This window comes from Sardina pilchardus, chromosome 18 (genome assembly GCF_963854185.1).
Source record: "Sardina pilchardus chromosome 18, fSarPil1.1, whole genome shotgun sequence".
Classification (NCBI taxonomy): Eukaryota; Metazoa; Chordata; class Actinopteri; order Clupeiformes; family Clupeidae; genus Sardina; species Sardina pilchardus.
Genome location: NC_085011.1, coordinates 32,145,039 through 32,164,734, shown reverse-complemented (window position 1 = coordinate 32,164,734; position 19,696 = coordinate 32,145,039).

Genomic DNA, 19,696 nt, shown 5'->3' with positions numbered 1-19,696 from the left:
CAGGTAATACGTCTCAGCGGCAAAATGACCGGCGCTTGGCACTTCTAGTGTTAAGGACGAACTCAATCAAAAAGCCCAGCAAAATGGTCAGGCCCATGGAGCTCCGGGTCATTTCTGTGCGGCCATTATCATTATGTTGCAACGTGTTTTGTGTGTTCGCAGACAGCCACGGCTGCCGTGGACTGCAGCTCTACCCTGCTCTTTTTGTCATTTGTGGGTCATGCCATCAAGAAATGCACTTGTTCTTTTGCTGCATGTTGTCCACAGAGGTGATGTGATGTGACCAGCTCACTCCCTGCCTGACTTCTTGTCTTTTCTTTTCTTTGAACCACCAGGTTGGTGGTCGTGTCACATCATTTCATGATCCCAATGCAGAGATCGAGAGAGAGAGGAGAATACACTCATGTTAAATGAGGACGCTTACCACACAGTATAGTTGTATAGTATACTAACTATATATATAGTTGTTCTGCACTTGCCAGTGATAACGATAAACAGACAACATGTTCTGGGATAACTTTTTGTACTTACAGCTGGACAACAGGCCTTCATAGCTGTACTGTTAAATCCTTCAGCAGCAGGGAAGATATACTGATACTATACGTACACAGTATGCATCTCCTTTTTTTACATGACACCAACACCCCTCACAGAACCAGTTTAACCCCCAAAGTGAAGCAATGTTTAATCTCAATAAACATATTTTGGATGATAGAAAGAGTAGGGTGGTGGATTTTTAAGAAGTTTTAACACAATATATAAATTAATTTTAAACAATAAATTGCATCAGAGCAGAGCTTAATATTTACTGCCACACGTAATCCTGAGAAGTTGCTGTGTGGATTACTGAATAATGGCAGAAGGTATTAAATATTTCAACATCTTTCTAATAATGTGGGAAACACTTAATTATTTCACCCCCTCTCTGTGGATTAGAGAAAATATGATGAATGTGTCGCCTAACCTCTTACATATTGTCAATGATATACACTAAACTGTGTACTTCACCACTAAGCTATGCTTCTTTTAACTCTGTTCCCTTGAATGGCTAATCCAAGCAATGTGTAGGTGGACTGATTAATGCACACACAAACATGATGGAAAAAGGCTTTGAAACTCTAAATGTGGTTACTAATATCAAACTATGAATAATTGGCTGAGAATTGAAGGCACTTTGAATTAAAAATGTAAGATTCAGCTCATGTCTAACTGTGTTAAGTGAAAATAAAGAGGAACTTTTGTTCCCAAGATAATTAGGTTTGTAATGTTTGCTGGAGTGATTGTGGGGTTTTGCTTAGTGAGCTGCTCTTTTAAAGTGTGCCCTCTAGCTTTCCTAAGAGGGAGCATTTATTGCTGCATGAAAGGGAAGCAAGTATAGAACTTGATAATTTGAGAAGGAAGAAATAGCATATGTTACCCCAGAATTGCTCATTTTACTGCCAATTTGTCAACTTTATGGCAATTGTTCCAAGTGCACATATATAATATTCTCTTGGAAGATTTGTCTTTGCTTTGGCATTGTCCTGTGTTTTGATCTCCTTGTCTTCAACTGTCATATATGTACCATATTCTATTGTGTCCAGCTTCCAGTAACTATGACATTTACAACTACAGCAACATGTAATTATAATCACATTTTAGAGCATGACTGTGTTAGACTTCACATTTGTATGATCTCAAATGTGTGTAGGAGCTGTAAAGACATTTTCCTGTAGGTGATACTGACTGTATCGCTGTGATGATGTTAGAAATGGAATTAATCTTTTCCTGCAGCCTTTTGTACTCTGAACTCTGAAGGTGTTCTAGTAGCAAATATGAAAGCTGCTGCTTATTCACAGTGAACTAATGATTCTGAGTTAAACAAGAGAGAGGACGAATTGTGTATTGGGATGTCTATAATAGTGTGCCGTATTGGTAATGGTGTGTGTGTGTGTGTGTGTGTGTGTGTGTCTGTGTCTGTGTGTGCGTGAGGGAGAGAGATGTTTAGTGTACAGTGTCTGCATTTAAAATCTCCTAATGGCATGATTTTATATTGTAGGAAATTGTCTGCAGAAGTGGGTAACACTGCTGTACACACTGTAACACTCTGAGGTCAGTCATGCTACCACCAGCATAAAACCAAGAGAGTAAAAGCATGTGTGACTGGGGCAGCACTAAAATGTTTAGACCTCTCTAAAGGCCCCGGTACAGTCCACGCACCCGACTTGTCGTGCGACATGTTGACGTCACGGGGTACGTTGTAACCATGTATACTTGCGCATGGTAGTCGCGACACAATTTGCAGTATTCTCCTGAACAGAGGCACGGTATCCATTGACGTTAATGGCAGTAGCAACTAGCTTCTTTGCTGATATTTCAGACTTAGCTTGCACAACTGAAGGATTAGCCTACCATCTCGTTTATGAGATGAGTTTCCTAAATGGAAAGAGATTTTTTTTTTTTTTTTAGGTCTAGCAGATATCCTTTGGTTGAAAATAAATCTCTGCCTTACCCTTTGCTGGAATGCTTATGTGCCTCGGTCCTAGTCATTTCCCCCTAATTCCTCCTGTTGCAACTCTCACTGGTAACTTCGTTAACTTATCCAACGTAGTTCACGACTGTAAACAAATCAGTCATCCAAACGGCAACTCTCGCTGCAGCCTAGCCATGTTAACTTCCCACTTCTCAAACTTACTATTATTCAAACTTCATGACTACAGTCATTTTAAAAATGAATGGGCTTATTTAAGATGTTGGATAGGCTATATGATAATGCCTGAATGTGGTTTATGTGGTTGATGACTGTAGAAGGACACTGGCTCCATGAGCTTGGCTTCAATCTCTTCCTAGTTGTCGTGCGAGGTTGGCGCGCGCGGCTGATATCAAATGTTCGGTGCGCGACAGGTCGGCGCGCGGCTGAAATGTGGCTTGCGACACAGGAAATTACGTAATTTTGACGTCACATTGTCGAGTATACTTTTAACTTAAGGCTTCCTCTAGAGCTCAGTGTAACTCTGCTTTATGCCAAGCAGTACCCTATGAGTCAACCCAGAGACAAGCAATACATGTGAAAGAATGACACGCCGAGATGGACAGTTCCATTAATGCATGTCAATATTTAGGGCCCGAGCACCGAGGTGCGGCCACTGTAGCAGCGGCTGCACCGTAGATGCAAGGCCCTGTTGTTTTTGCTCAGATTATTATTAGGGCCCGAGCACCGAGGTGCGGCCGCTGAAGCGGCTGCACCGTAGGTGCAAGGCCCTATTGTTATTGCTCAGATTAAATTTCTTCTGGGCCACGTTTTGCCTATTTTCACCAACTTGGCATGCTCTAAAACTCTTGAAATTTGGCAGCTACGTGTGGAATTGGTAACACTACTCAGAGACAGAGCTCTGGCCTAGGGTGTGGCACAGGGACTCTATAGCGCCACCTAGCGCGTTGTCTGTTGTTGTCGACACATACATTCACAGAAATTGCCCAGATTTGGTGGACATGTGTGTTGTATTAATCTGAATGTTTTACATTTAAATTATATAGTGAATATTACAATAATTTGAGTTATGATTATGATTATGATTTTGGCACATCATGTATTTAGAAACACTTCTCCTAGACGGTTTATCGAAATCATGTCGTATGAGCACTAAGATGATCTTGAGGGGTTGCTCAAGAATTTCGACCAGATTTTTTAATTTTCTAAGTATATTGAAATGGCGAAGGTTTGAATTATGGCGTCTTATTAAAGGTTGGGTACGGAATTAGCAAAACGGACGGCAGAGTTTGAACATATACAACCTCAAGTCCCGCCCTCCATGCACGAGCGACAATTCAAATGCGCAGCGCGAGAGCGAGCCAGGCTAAATGAAATGTCCGCCTGGCGTCTACAGCACTATGAGCTCTAGTCTCCATACAATCACTCACATCAACTTCCCCAATTACATTCTTTATTCACCTCCAAAGGGTTGTAGTACATATGGTTCAGTAGCCATAGGTGTGTATATTTGAACAGAATCTGGTTTGTTCTTACCAGGGCGATTATCTCCTGAAATATCCGAGTTTAGTGCTGGCCCGTTGGTTCGCCTATTCCACCGTAGCTCCAAGCTGTTAAGTTTCGATTTCATGTTTACAGCACTCTTCGTGTCACGGTAAAATGTAATTTTTGCTACATAGCTTATTTATTGCGTGGGTGATTGAGTTTCCTTAGGTATCCGCTGCCTTAGTTAGTTTGTATAGAAATGAAGTGACACATACAACAAGAGGGGAACATTGACGTGCAGCAGCAGGCAGTTGGTTTCGTTTCAGCACTGACTCGCGGTCACCAGCTTTCGAAAGGGTCGCGCGCGGTGGGGAGGGGGAGCAGGAAGAGGAGTAAGACGTTAGACTGACGAACGAGCTGTGAAATGATGGTATGGGGTGAGGAATTCTATTGGCTGGAGTTTTTCGAGCCCTGCCCGTTCCGCAGATGATTGACGTGTTTAATTTCCATTTCAGTGCTTCCAACTTAGTGGCTATAAGTGGGTTAGGAATAGGATTTCAAGTGATTTTGCAAAAATGGCCAACAAAGCTCATTCCATACCCTACCTTTAAGAAACAGGAAGCTGGTGTTATAGGGAGAAAAAATGTTATAAATTGGATGTAATTTGGCAGCTACATGTGTTATTGCTATCGCTAGTCAGAGACAGGGCTCTGGCCTAGGGTGTGGCTTAGGGACTCTATAGCGCCACCTAGCGTGTTGTTTGTTGTGGTTGACACATACATTTAGGAAAATTGACCAAATTTGGTGGGCATGTGTGTTGCTCATGCACATGCCCACCAACACGCAAGTTGCTTTGTTAGATTCCAAATTGTCACAGGTCTCCGAACCGCAGGTGCTCGGGCTTGCGGCTATATTTATTATTATTATTATTATTATTAATATTATAGTATATACATTTTGGGAGGGATACGTATCACCATCGGGATTCCAGAGCTGTTTATGTGTTTCGCTTAGAGGTGTAATGGCATGGTATGGCCATGTGGTGGCGATCTGAATAGTTTAGGTTCAAATGTATGACAACCTAGGAAGAACAATACAGGCGGAGGTCTGCGCTCTCTGAGTGCTTTTCTAGTTGTTTTATGTATTTGTTTGTTTTGCTGATGATTTTGTCCAGAGTGTTCACACCTTAATTTCCTCAGGACTAGTTTCCCTTGAGCAACTTAAGTGCTTTGCTCAAGGGCACAACCGAGCTGGCAGCTTTCATAATTCCAACTTCTATGGCTACTAACTTGCTAGCTAAGTTCCTAAACCACTGTCACTACCGCCCCATTTCCGAGCAACAGGCAGTATCAGGCGGGAAATGTCATATTGTAGTGAGATAATCATATTATTTAATATTTATGAATTTAACTAAATAGCCTCCAATTTAAGACTAACGCCATCAATTATCTCTGATCAGCTGTAATATCTATCGTTCAACTCATAATTAATCATATGAATAAACAATAATAAAAAAATCAGCAATAATCACTCATGATGATAATAATAAAAAGGTTATAGACTTGTCCAAGCCTATTGCTTCTATAAACATGAGTTTGTGTCAAGAAGAGTCAATTGTCACAACGCTCTGGGCAGGCTCGGTTTTACAGAAGATTCTACGCTAAGATGCCTATCTTTCCAGGTTTTGATATTCCCTCCCGTGAAAATAAAAAATCCACCGACAAAAGTAAAGTCTTCCGTGAATCTTCCTCCCTAGTCTCACCCCACCTTAAAAAGAAGATCGGCGGAAATCAGATAGAATTCGTACCCTGCCCGGGCGTGTCATGTTATAGGAGGATCAACTAATTTGCAGTGTCTAAGTTGCAATGTCTTTTACAAGAACTTTGGCAGTGTGTAGTGCAGTTCTGGACCGTGCTGGGAATGCCTCAATCCATCTGGAGAACTTGCACAGGACAATCAGAACATCTCAGTAGCCTTTGCACTTAAGAAGCGTGATGTAGTCAATCTGAAGAACTCTGACAGGTCCTGGTGGAGCCGGTGTCTTCAACATTGGCAGCTTAACCTTCCTGTCATGGTTGTTCTGGCAACAGGTGACACACCGTCTAACGATGTCTTTGGCCACTGCTGTAAACTTTGGAGACCACCAGACCTGAATCTGTTCCTCATCTTCTCCACTCCCACGTGTCCAAGCAAATGAATTTGCACTGCCAGATATGACAGAAGACTTTCTGGAGCCACTGTTCGTGATCCAAACCTCCACAAGTTGTCATCATGGAGCTTCGCCGCATTTTCAATCCAAGTCCACTTTTCTTCTCGGCTTGCACTGTTCTGCATGTCCACGATGTTGACCAAACATTCCTGTTTTCCTTCCTCAGAGTTTTTCTTGACCTCCTTTGGTGTTTGCTTGACCTTCTTTGTCACTCTTCTCATGCTTTTCTCATCGTCATTTTCAAAAAATGTCCTGTTACCGTTAGATCCGTCCATGTTTTCATTTCCATGTCCATTATCATTGTCGTTGTCGTTTTCATTGTCGTTGTCATCGTCTTTGTCATCGTCGTTGTCATCCTCACCCGAGCCATCATCTCTCCTCCGATCGCTTGACTCATCTTGGCGGCCTCTGTATGGACGCTTTGGTTTTTCCCTGCAATCCTTCAAGCAGTGTCCCGCTTTCCCACAGTTGTAGCACCTTGCTTTCTTCTCTCCTGTCTCTCTGCCATCTCTCTTGTAGGCATTCAGGTTTCTTATCTTCACCCCTGTGTCGCGGGCTACTCTGATAGCACAGGTGACAACTTGATGGAAATTGACGATGGAATCCTCCCAGTTGTGGAAAATGAGCCTAACTCCCCTCTGAATCTCAGGCAGCAAGCCCTGGAGATATTGACTCTTCAGGGGCCTCTCAGTGGCTGCTGAAATGGTGTCGGAGTCGTGATTCATTCCACCATATTGCAGGCAAGCCTCAACAAAACGGTTCCCATAGGCGTCCACAGACTCCCCTTCTTGTTGTAGAATGGCAGTAACTCTGGACCAGTCGACCGTTGATCTGGCTTGTTGTCGTAGCCACTGGCGAATTCCTTCCCAACCGGCCTCCAGGCCCAGCTGATTTTCTCCTAGCGCTGTCATGACTGTAGCCCGGAGCAATATTCTCTCCCTCACGTTCAGCACATGGTGCAAGATCTTCAGGGCGTCCAGTGGATGCAGGTCTCTCATCTCCTTAAGTTCTTTTATCTTCGCCCAGGTACCACGTCCTGCGTCCCGAGGGTGTTGTACAGCCTTAGACCACTTCTCAATTTCGTCGGCTCTCGCTGGCTGGTAGTACACAGACACACCGTCGGCGTTGGCAATGGTGCGCACAGGGCATATCAGTGCCTCGTCCACTGATTCATCCCAGACATCCCATCCGTCCGTGCCCGGAATGGCCTTCTTCTTCTTTGGGACAGCACCTCCCTGGGCAGCCGTTGATGTGGATGCGCCCTCATTCCCTGGTTCCGGTGGGACTGGTACTGGTACCGGTGGCACATATCCCGGGTTGACAGCAGGTGGTGGTGGTAACAGCATGGATGGAGTTGGAGTAGGTGCTGATGCTGCGGCTGGTGCTGCGGCCTGTGACTGATGGTAGCCCAGGTGGGGTGGAGCCGTCTGAGGGCAAAGGATTGTGAATGCACCTCCTGGTGTGTATGGAGTGCAGAAACCAGAGGCTGCTGATGGGGCCACAATGATTTGTTTGGTGTCCCCTGGTGGTGGTTGGTGGTAATAGTCCTGGGGGGAGCTGTTCTTCAGCCCAAGAGACATGACAGCAGGATAACTTCCGATGAAGCTCTCAGTCAAATCCACAGGGTCAGTGAGCTCCACTGCACTTCCAGAAGCCCCCACCATTGGAGGTGGCGCTGCCGCGCCCTGGCCAGGCAATTCCGGATAAAGGCGGGTGCTTGATTGTTGCCCATCACACCCCTCGCCCACATGGAATGACGGAAATGGGAGGATCTGGCCCCTCCCAGCTGAGTGGGGCCGCCCTGCCAGTCATCCTCACCTCAGTCCATTTGACAGCAACAGGTCTGCTTCCCTGAGCTGTCCCACCAAATCACGCTTCTCTGTCTCACTTCTCCAAATCCTCTCTCTGAGTTCTGTCTCCAACTCTTTTCCAGACTTGCCTACCTGGGCTTCAAGACGCTCTCTTGCGAGTGTCACCTCCTTCGAGTCTTCTTGTCGCATAGCACTCATTTGTATCTCAGCGAATGTTTCTTCTTCCATTCCCTCCTCCTCTCGGCCTTTGGCCTTCTCCTCTGCCTTCTTCTTATCCCACGACTCATAGTTTTGTATCTTTTGGGACTATATGTTCGGGTGACAAAAAAAACGTGATCTTGAAATATTTTGTCACTAATGTGGCAGGGACAATGTGATGACAATTTTATAATCTGGCTTAGACAGTACCTGATCACAGGCTACTCTCTCTCACCGGCTCTCCCTTCCTTTCCTCACACACACACACACACACACACACACACAAACACTCACACACTGTCCTACCAAGGGGGGGAAAAACTCTCTTTCCCAACTCTGACCTTGCCAGTTTTATTTCACTGTACGGGCCCGTAACCTCAACAAGCGTCAGCTCAAGTTATACAAACTCCCTTTTTCTCCCGCACGGCTGGACAGTGATAAACCAAAAGGAAAATCTCTCATTCACACTTGTTACACATTTAACAAAACTTTGTTAAATTTCAAAATGTTCCCCTTTTCCATTGACTGTAAAACCAAGACACTCAAACTGGTGATTTCACTACTCAATACTGCAGCACTTAAGTTCAGTCGCTGATCATCAACCGAACAAAAGACCTTTGGGAAACAAACAGCCCTCCTTTTCTCATTGGCACGCAAACAGCATTTATGTCCCGAAACTCACACAGTTATAATATGTCTTGATATCACAGAAACGGAAAAATTTCCCCAAGATTGGCCGTAATTAGTTAATCGATTACTTCTTTTAATTCGTTCATGAATCTGTTAACCAAAATATGCATATTTCCCCTCTTATATCAAATGACGTTTAGAGCTCCCTAATCATTGATATAGGTATGGTATCCTTACTTTGTCAAACTCTTCATGACACAAACTTTAATAATCTCATTAAACAAGAGCATTATTTAAAGAATTATCTTTACTATGGTTCTTTTCTCTATTGCGTACAAGAGTAAAGACTTTCTGCTTTTCACCTGGTAAGAGTTTCTTCACTGCCAGCAGTCTTCCCTCTTGGCAGGCTTCCAGCAGGCTTGGGTCAGATCACGACTCAATGGACGATTCTTCTTCAAATCTAAACCCGAGGTCTCTCTGAACCCGTCGGTCGAATGTTCTGGTCTTCCTTCTCTTGTTGCAATCTGGGTCACTCGGCATCAAATGTAGGATTCTTTTGTGGTTTGCGTTGTGTTTCAGTTTCAATGTTCTAATATCTGAATTGAAGTTGGTCAATAAAGCTTGACGGCTGGATCAGGATCGGCGATTGAATGATGATTTATTGTTAGGTGGTACAATAAGTGAATAACAGACACAGTCTAAGTCTCGCTCAGTAAAACTGACAGAGTCCTCGTAGTGTGAATTGCTATCAAGCGTGGCACATAGTATCTTCGCGCGTGATGCTATGCGGTTGGCTTCTCGATCCGTCTCAGCGAGAAATACAATAAGGAAAGTTAGTTATACTGACATCCTAACATGAATCATACATGTAAACGTGGCAATCAAGTGGAAAAACCCAGCTCTGACCCAGATACAATGGCTCCGGCCCTCGGCCCATGTTATCTGGATGTTCTGAGCTACAAGGCCTTCTCTGACGTAAACATGCCTACTTGTGCACCTAATATCAGAGCTTAGAGCTTAGAGTAATATATATGAACACATCAGAATATAGTAAGAGTACCCCCGAATTCAACATTCCCCAACAGATAACAGAAAATAAGATTGCACTTGCAACAACACGCTGATAAAACAAATTCAACATTTTACTGCACACATTGAATGACCTGAGCTTCCTCAAGAAATAGAGTCTGCTTTGCCCCTTCTTGTATACAGCCTCAGTGTTGGGCTTTCAATCCAGTTTATTGTCTATATGAACACCCAAATATTTGTAGTTTTCTACAACTTGTACTTCCTCACCCAGTATAGAAATATTATTTAGCACAGGCCTGGCCCTCCTATAAGTCCACAACCATTTCCCTGGTCTTAGCCACGTTCAAGACAAGGTGGTAGTTTGCACCATGTCACAAAGCGGTCCACCAGTTGCCAGTACCTCATCTCCTCATCATCACTGACACACCCCACAACTGCAGAATCATCTGAGAACCTCTGCAGGTGACATGACTCAGAGTTGTACTGGAAGTCTGAGGTGTACAGTGTGAAGAGAAAAGGAGACAGCACAGTCCCTTGTGTTGCTCCAATGACAACCTGCTAGACACACACCCTTTCAGTCTCACAACCTGTGGTCTGTCAGTCAAGTAATCAGTAATCCATGAAGTAGTGGAGGTGTCCACCTGCATCATTTGAAGTTTCTCACGTATAGCAGCATAGGCTGTATTGTGTTAAAGGGATATTCCGCCATTTTTGGAAATACGCTCATTTTCCACCTCCCCTCGAGCAAAACAATCGATATTTACCTTGTTCCCGTTCATCCAGCCATTCTGTGAGTCTGGCGATACAACTTTTAGCTTCAGCCTAGCATAGATCACTGAATCGGATTAGACCATTAGCTTCTCGCCTGCTAGCTTCATGTTTAAAAGTGACTAAGATTTCTGATAATTTTCCCATTTAAAACATGTCTCCTCTCAAGTTAGAAAGTGCAATAAGACCAACTGAAAATGAAACCTGGCGTTTTTCTAGGCTGATTTGACATGGAACTACACTCTCATCTGGCGCAATAATCAAGGCAACTTGCAAACGTACCATAGGCGCAGTGATATCGTACGCAGCATCTGAAAATAGTCCCCATAGACATCAAGCAGTAGTAGTGCCAGTAGCTGCAAGTTGCCTTGATTATTACGCCAGATGAGAATGTAGTTCCATGTCAAATCAGTCTAGAAAAACGGCAGGGTTCATTTTCAGTTGGTCTTATTGCACTTTCTAACTTGAGAGGACACACGTTTTAAATGGGAAAATTACCAGAAATATTAGTCACTTTTAAACATGAAGCTAGCAGGCGAGAAGCTAATGGTCTAATCCGATTTAATGATCTATGCTAGGCTGAAGCTAAAAGTTGTATCGCCAGACTCACAGAATGGCTGGATGAACGGGAACAAGGTAAATATCGATTGTTTTGCTCGAGGGAAGGTGGAAAATGAGCGTATTTCCACAAATGGCGGAATATCCCTTTAAAAGCACTTGAGAAATCAAAGAACATGATCCTCACAGTGCTGCCAGCATTGTCCAGGTGAGAGTGAGTTCTATGGAGCAAGTGGATGTTAATTTAAACTTCAAGAAACATATAAAAAAAAAACATGTCCAAAACAACTAAATACAATCTAGCAAATTTTAGGCAGATTAGACACTCAGGGCCAGATGTACTAAGACAGCGCTAATACCGAGTTTTCGTATGCGCAGAATGCGAACGCTGTGCTTTACTATATTGCGTGGAATTTACTAAGCTGTCACTCCACTACGTTATTTGCGTCCAACACCGCCCGTTCCCGCCCCCTGTAACACGCCAATTGCGGGTGCAAAGCTAAACCACAAGCGCAGTTGAATATTGCAACATTAAAAAGAGTCAACGTTTAGCGATCATACATGATACAAAGAGATGTCAACGAGCAGCGACAGACAGAGTAGGCCTAGTAGTTATAGGCCTACTAATCCACTTTAAAAAAAAACTTGAACTATTTACTACACGTAGACCAGGGCAGGGCTATGACTTAATACTTGGTCTAACAGATTGAGAAGGGCTATGTCGTGAAAGAGACAATACGATATTACAGAGGCAAACGAAAGTTAAGGTTGCCTTTGACATAGTACAATGAAGAAAACTGATGCTCTGAATACTGATTCAGCTGTCTCTAAACGTTTTTCGAAGAGAAGCAGTCAACCGCAATTTGGATTACACCTGCTTTTAGCAGGCGGAAGTTTTTCAACGCAAAATAGACGTGCGCTGTTTTCATACATATGGCGGAATACTTAATCAATCGCTATTAGCACCTCTCCTCCCCTGTACTTGCGCGTTACACCCATTTTCAGCTGATCCGCCCAGGAATTAATATGCATGACACGGAAAAGCGCAAATAGCCATTCTCAGCTCCCACGGCAGGCAGTCTGCGCGTTTCTCTCATTGCGGCCTGTTAATACATATCCTCCCCATGTTTTTACGCGCACGCTACGTCTGAAATGGGCGCAAAACGTTAGTACATCTGGCCCTCACTCTCTATGGAAGCATCAACGATATTTATGCATGCTTTGATCTTCTCACACATTTCATACTGTATTACCTGTTGGGGGCAGGCTGGTAAAACAACAACTAAACAAATTGAATCACTGTATAAACAAGCACTAAAGGTGTTTGACATAAAGCCATTTCTGCATCATCACTGTGAAATTTTAGACAAACATAATCTTTTAAACTTCGAGAATTTTCATTTCTTCTCAAATCTATGTCTAGTATACAGAATTTTAAATGGTCTGGCCCCCCTGCTTGCCTACTTGAGTTTGTCCAGCGTCGTCCTGTAAATTCTATCAGATCCACTAGAATAGCATCCATACACAACTGTTTAGTTCCCTTTCACTATTCTACCTTTGGTAAGTCAGCATTTGCAGTGAATGCCACCATACAATGGAATGGCATACCTGATAACATAAAGACCGCTGGCTCTATTAGCAGTTTTAAATTGCATCTAAAACATCTACTGAAAACCACACAGCGTTGCACTCATTAACATTTGACAAAGCATACACTATACTTTTTTGTTGTTGTTTTTGTTTTTGTTTCGTCTTGTTCTTGTGTATATGGTCCTCTTTGTTTGTCTGCTGTACATGTGTAATTGTTGTAACTCTGGTACAGTGCATCAAGTGGAAACATTTATGTTAAAAACTGTACATGGTCCCTTATATTACAAATAAAATGACAAAAAAAAAAAAAGTAAAGCAATGGGTCCATGTAGGTGGTCACCTGTGGTCTAAGATGGGCCAAGACCATTCTCTCCAGTACTTTCATTATATGCAATGTTAAGGCAACCGGTCTGTAGTCTTTGAGGGCAGATGGAGAGGGTTTTTTCGGGACTGGAACAAGGCAGGATGTCTTCCACATCAAATGCACTTTACCCTGGCATCATTTGATAATTTTGTCTTTTGGTGTCTTCTGTCTTTAGCTTAGCAATGTGATTCTCAGCTTTGTGTCATTAGACAGAATTAAAACACATATATCTTGTGTTGAAATAGTTATCTTTGACACAAATTGGCAAGCAGCAATGAGGGGGCCAAACAAAGTTGTGACCGCTGATGATTTAGTTTCTCTTTCAGGAAAATCCAAAATGGCCAATTGTTTATAATGAGTGGGGAAAATGTGCAATGATCATCAATATGAGTATGAAGAGTATGACTAGCCATTGGAATTTTTTTTGCTAACCCAAAGTCATCATGATATACTTATCATGATATATATATATATGATATCATGATATATTCTTGAATTTCCCCTTGGGGATCAATAAAGTATCTATCTATCTATCTATCTATCCATCATATACTGTAACCCTTAAATGCAGGTTCGCTAATTATAGCGCCCCCCCAGTGGCCGAATTACACCAAATTTGTTGTGTACCCTTGGGAGGGGGTCAGTTGTCATGTGACCAAGTTTCGTTAACATACATCAAAGTGTTCCCAATATATGAGCTCACTTACTGTTTGGCGACTTTGCCCCATTGGACAAACACATCGATCCTTTTGTGTTATAAAAACAGACGAAGTGACAAACAAATAAGAATGTCATATAGCTTCGGCTCGCTACTTTCGTTTGATTTACTCGTGAAACGCCTGGTCAAAAATATATGACTTGCATGTCAGATAAAAGAGGAGAGCTAGAGCTATCCACAGATACCAAATACAACCTTCTAGGCCATAAAAAAGACGAAGTGACAGCAAAATAATAACTGTAACATTAATAGCCTATTAATTACCTCATGTCGGAATGGCACGTTGTTTGAAAAAAAAGTGAAATACCGCCACTGCGACCATGAAAAAAAAAAATGTCGGAGTGGTGGGACTTTTTCCCATAAGGAGACATGCCTCCACTACGACAATTGGACGTCAATGTCGGAGTGCTGGTATGTCGGAATGAACGGAGGATACCAGTTGATTTGCTCACTTGCATCTCTCAAATGTGTGTTGCTAACCAATCTAGGCTATGGCATTTAGATCATTTAGGCTTACTATTGGGTTTAACATCATTATTTTCTCTCACGTATTTCTTAAAGTGATAGATACTTAATTACACCTACTGTACACAACCGCAACTGTTAAAAAAAATGTTTAGAAATTATAAGACAAATTTGCATTAATGTGTGGATGTACAGTAAATACATAATTTTAAGTAGAAATTCTATATCGGTATATATATCGTTATCGTGGTATAGAATTGCCTATCGGGAAATAACTTTTTGTCCATATCGCACAGCACTACCTACAATGAGACGTTACATTTAGTTTTACATGCAGTGGTGGTTATGATTGTCGGTGGCGTTATTGTATCCCTTAGTTGCGATGCACAATTATTCCCTCGCACAGCTCCTGTAACCGCACGTTCATTTCACTACATCGCGATGTGAAATGCCACTAAAAGTGGTTTGTGAATAGGTAGGAATAGTGAGTTAGGAGTCCTCTCGACTTCTTTTAAGCTGTCCTAGGAGCTACTTTTTCGGGCGAGCACCGGGGGATCCTTCTGTGTCCCATTGTCCCTTCGCTCTGGTGCAGCGCATCGGCGCATCTTCCTGGTACCTGTCAGCGGCGATGGTCGGATGGTCACGATTTGCCATAAGGCTGTATCGGCTGGGCCTGCAGGCCATCTCATCTACTGAGGATCTGCCAGCGATGAGGGCTAGCTGCTAGGCTGTAGCCTACGTCTTCATTGCTCTGGGACTTCTCAGCCATCTGACTTGAGTGCAGTTGATTGGACTAGGTTGACGTGGACTTTTCTGTTTTTTGTTTGTTTTATTATTTATTTGACATTTGTTTATTTGTTTGTCTGTCTTGTATGTCTTGGTGTCACGGGTACGCTGGCGATTACGCCACTCCGTCCGGCATTGTGTCTTGTTATTTTGTGAATTTGTTTGTTGTGTTGTCATGGGTACGCTGGCGACTACGCCACTCCGTTTCGGCACTGTCTCTGTGTTCTGTGAAGCGCTTTGGGTTGCACTCAGTGCACGTTAAATGCGCTATAAAAATAAAAGTACCTTACCTTACCTTACCTTACCTTACTTTTAGGCTTAAAGGTATACTATGCAGGATTGGCGATTTCATCGGCGGTTTCGCTTTCAGCTTTAGCGTGTATATTTGATAATACTCCTCAATCGGTCAGTCTGCCGTGCCTTTTCATGAGACTTTACATGACACTTCCTGGAGTAGAGCATGGGTGCGTGCCCGGTGTCTCCTGAAGTTGCAAGCGTGGTTCTACCGCTACAGACCACTGGAGCGGCCAAAAAAAACACTGTTCGACCGGTAATGACTCATGTAATCATATATAACAGTATGGAACGAATTGATTAACTGAAAAACGTTGCATAGTATACCTTTAAAATGCTTTGTGAATTACTTTTAGTGAGAAAAATTAGGAGTCCTAAAGTTAGGAGTGACACGCCCCTTTTTTTTTAGGAGTTTCTCCTAAATTCGCCAGTTAGGAGCTACTTTTAGCCCTAAAATTCTTTGTGAATACGGGCCCTGACTAGTAGCTTACAAGAAAAAGGTAGACCAAGACTAACCTTAAATTGTTTTATATAATCATATCCAGATGTTGTATTGTAGCCTACTCTGAATAAGAGCACAACTGTTTCCTGATGCAATGGGGAAAGTCTTTGAAAGGAAGAAATCCGTTGTTGGTCTCACTGTTTCTTGCTGATGTTTTGATAGGGCAGTCAGGCTGTTGTATTTAACAGTTGTTGGCTACTGTTTGTTCTACCATGAAGGAGTGACCTTATGGATCACAGGTAAACTATGTGGCCCATGTTGCACCTATAGGTATACCATCAGCTTGTTGTTTATGGTTGTAGCCTATCCTGCGCCATATTTGTTAGTTGCACTTAGGTTGTTATAGCTACACCTAGGTTGTTAGTTGGCTGCAGACAGTGCACATTGTACTGTGGAGGAGTGCTTTTAAGGATCCAGGGTAGAGCCTGTGGTGTATGTTGGTGTTGTCTCAAGCCAATTTTTCATTGCATTTGTAAGCTGTGCCATGTTGTATTGTGTCAATTAGGTTTGGCTGTTGACCGGCCTGGGGTAAGGAAGGAATTCACCACTTTATCTGTATACAACTGAAACTAAAGCAGAAAGGAGTCAATGTAACTTACATTGTTATGGAGCGCTTTTTAAAATTATTATTTATTTAATTTATTCATTATGTTATGTTATTGATTAATTTATTCTGTTCTATTATCAATATTGATGATTCTACTAACGCTAACCTCAACTAGAAAACACTTTGTGGAGTACTTAAGTAGTTTTGTCATTTTTAGCTGATTTTAAATGTGCTGTAGAAGTGAACATGGCATGACTTACTTGGGAGACGAGTTGTGTATGCACCTACTGGAGCTGTGTCCATCACATGTCTTCACTAGATACATTTTGCTGCCTGTCTGCTGGGAGACATGTGTCTCACCACAGTATTGTGGTGAGTGACAATCACCTTTCTGTCCAGAGACACCACTTACACTTGTCTGTCCAGAAGATGAGCATTTTTACATCCGAGTACATCTACAAAACAATATGCTAGTGCAGTGGTTTTCTTTAGTTTTTGTATAGGCTCATGAAATAGGCTAGAGTGGTGTTTTGAAATGCATCAATGACACATCTTCTTCATTTAAAACATTTTAGGAAGTCAGAGATTTGGTGTGCCTTAGCACCAAAAAGGTTGAGAACCTCTGTGCTAGAGACATGCTAGTCTAGTCTTGGTAGCCTATGATTATAGTCGCTGCCTATCACTCTATATTCCAAGTTGAGGATAAAGCCAAGGGGAATCACACATCACCTATCTCTCCAATCAAAGGACAGTGTCTCTCTATGGATGTACCCAGGGTTATCATCTCTATCGACACTATCTCTGTGATCCAAGGGTTATCCTTTCTGCCCATCTATGTGGGCTGTTGTATACTCACTCTGAGAGATGCACCATCTTCTGAAAGCCTACAGCCATACCTCTAACCTAGACAGAATATGCTTTGTCTCTGTCCTTTTCGGTCTCTGGAGTCAATCTGCGAATACCATGATATTCTGCCTACTGCCTAACAGCAAGCACAGTTAGTCTGAGTTAAGAGATGCTGATCACCACCACCCCAGCTCTTCTCTACCAGCTTTAACTGTTGTATTGCATGTATTCCCCCTAGATTTCTTGTGTTTCTACGGTCTTCATTTATTGTATTCATGTCTTAACTTAACCTGTATTTTTTGGTGAATATTTTATTGCATAAATGTTACACATGTACACACACACACACACACACACACACACACACACACACACACACACACACACACACACACACACACATTAAATTACCCTCTGTTGAAGATGTGGGAATGGTAAAATATCCAAAGAAGCTCTTTGACAATTGTGTACATTTTAATAACCAGATGTCTTATGTTGACATTTCAACATTAATTATTTATTTCATATGTTTTCAACATACTATATACTTTGCCTTCAATTATTACTGAACTGGCGAAAACTATGGCTGAAATTACATGGTTCTTTTCTTGTTGTAAGTAATATAATATATAATGTATAATATATTACATAGATTCCTTATTATTAAATTATTAAAGTTCCTTATTATTGACAAAAGGTATGTAGGTACCTATTATACATGGACAACTGCAAGGATAAATGTTTATAAATACATACTTATTATTGCTGTTAATACATATATCATTATTACCGTAAATGTAAGCATAATGTTAAATGTTTTAAACATCAGAGGGTGATGGCTGACATGCCAGTGGAGTCTGTCTCTTTGCGAAAAGTGAATGAGGGTATAAATGTAAAACTCTTAGATTTGACTTCTTCACCGTAGAACGAGTAATGGCTATGGCATTAATCTGTTTAATGAATGTCAATCATCATGATTACTGCATAAGACCCTTTTGAAAAATCTGTATTTAACAATCAACATGTACTGAATAGCCACATTATTGTGATAATATAAAAGCGCATTTTTTACCACTATTAATTTCAAATAAATAATTGCTGAAACCATTCATGTACTATCACATAGCCTAATAATATTTTATTTATTGCACCTTGTAATAACAAAATGTCACTGAAAGCTCTTTGGGAGACATACATTTTCGTTTTAGTGTCATCTTGGCTCTAGAAAAGTTTCTGTTATGGAATTATTAGAAAGCGTAGTGTTTAAGACTAGAGGGGAAGGCTTGGAATTCTTTTCAAGGTCATGTTCAGTGTGGTAGTGCCGACAATGTGTGGACTAATCCCCCCTCTATTAACATGATCGGAACCAAGCCCTATTGCTCAGCTGAGGATATGGGACTCAGCCTGCACTTTTACACCACTACATTAGCCCTCCACAAAGTAATGGATTATGTGACAAATACCAGCATTGTAGTCAAAGGTTTTGATGTAATGTGTCTCTGTGTTTAAATACCATTTAAATTCTCTCTCTACAAGAGAATGATGATTGTCAGAACTTCCATTTCTCTGCTAATTTAAAATAAAAGCATTGTTTGCTCTTATTTGGCATTACAGAGCAGAATGTGCGGCCTTTGGGTCAATCATCAGATAGAGAAAGGAAAGAACTGGGTGGAGGGAAACAATTTTTGGAAGAGCCAGTGTGAAGGATATATCTAAACAGACCCCCAACTCAACTAATGACCCAGTGAGACACTTTCAACATTTTTATGTCACGCCCTTGCCCGTTGCAGGAAATTGGTAGAAGCAAGTTTTAAGTCGATAAATGGCTACCTCCAAGAATGTAGTAACAATATGGCCTCTGACACAACATAGCATCTACCCTTAGATTCTGGAGAGGGTATGTGTTTCTCCATTATTCCGTTTTCTACATATCTGATACAGAAGCATGGAACATTAACTGTGTTTTTAGTGGCCTAGCCTTTCCCCCTGCAGAATAAGTGATTGATTGGTTGATACATGTACATCTGTCAGTAAATAATCTGTCCACCTTTCAGCTGGATACTTACCAAGTCCAAGCAATACAGTACATGCAGGAAGGTCACCACAGCGCAGTGGGACCTGAATGGCTTAATGTCAGACTTCTGTTATTACCGTACATGCATTTTTTTTCTTTAACAAAACAAAGTAGCTCAATTTCAATAAGTAACTCCTTAGAAAAGAAATGCTCACACACATTTTATGGTCATGCACACATACCAATACCAGTTAAATGGTGGTCATTGTTTTAATGTTGTACTGTATAATTCAAAAGTATTTATCTGCAGTCAGTTGCATATATGCATAAGATGTGAACAACACAGTCGAAGATTACCACACATGTTACATCATTCTAAGGAGATTAAGAAGAATATCTCATTCTATATAAA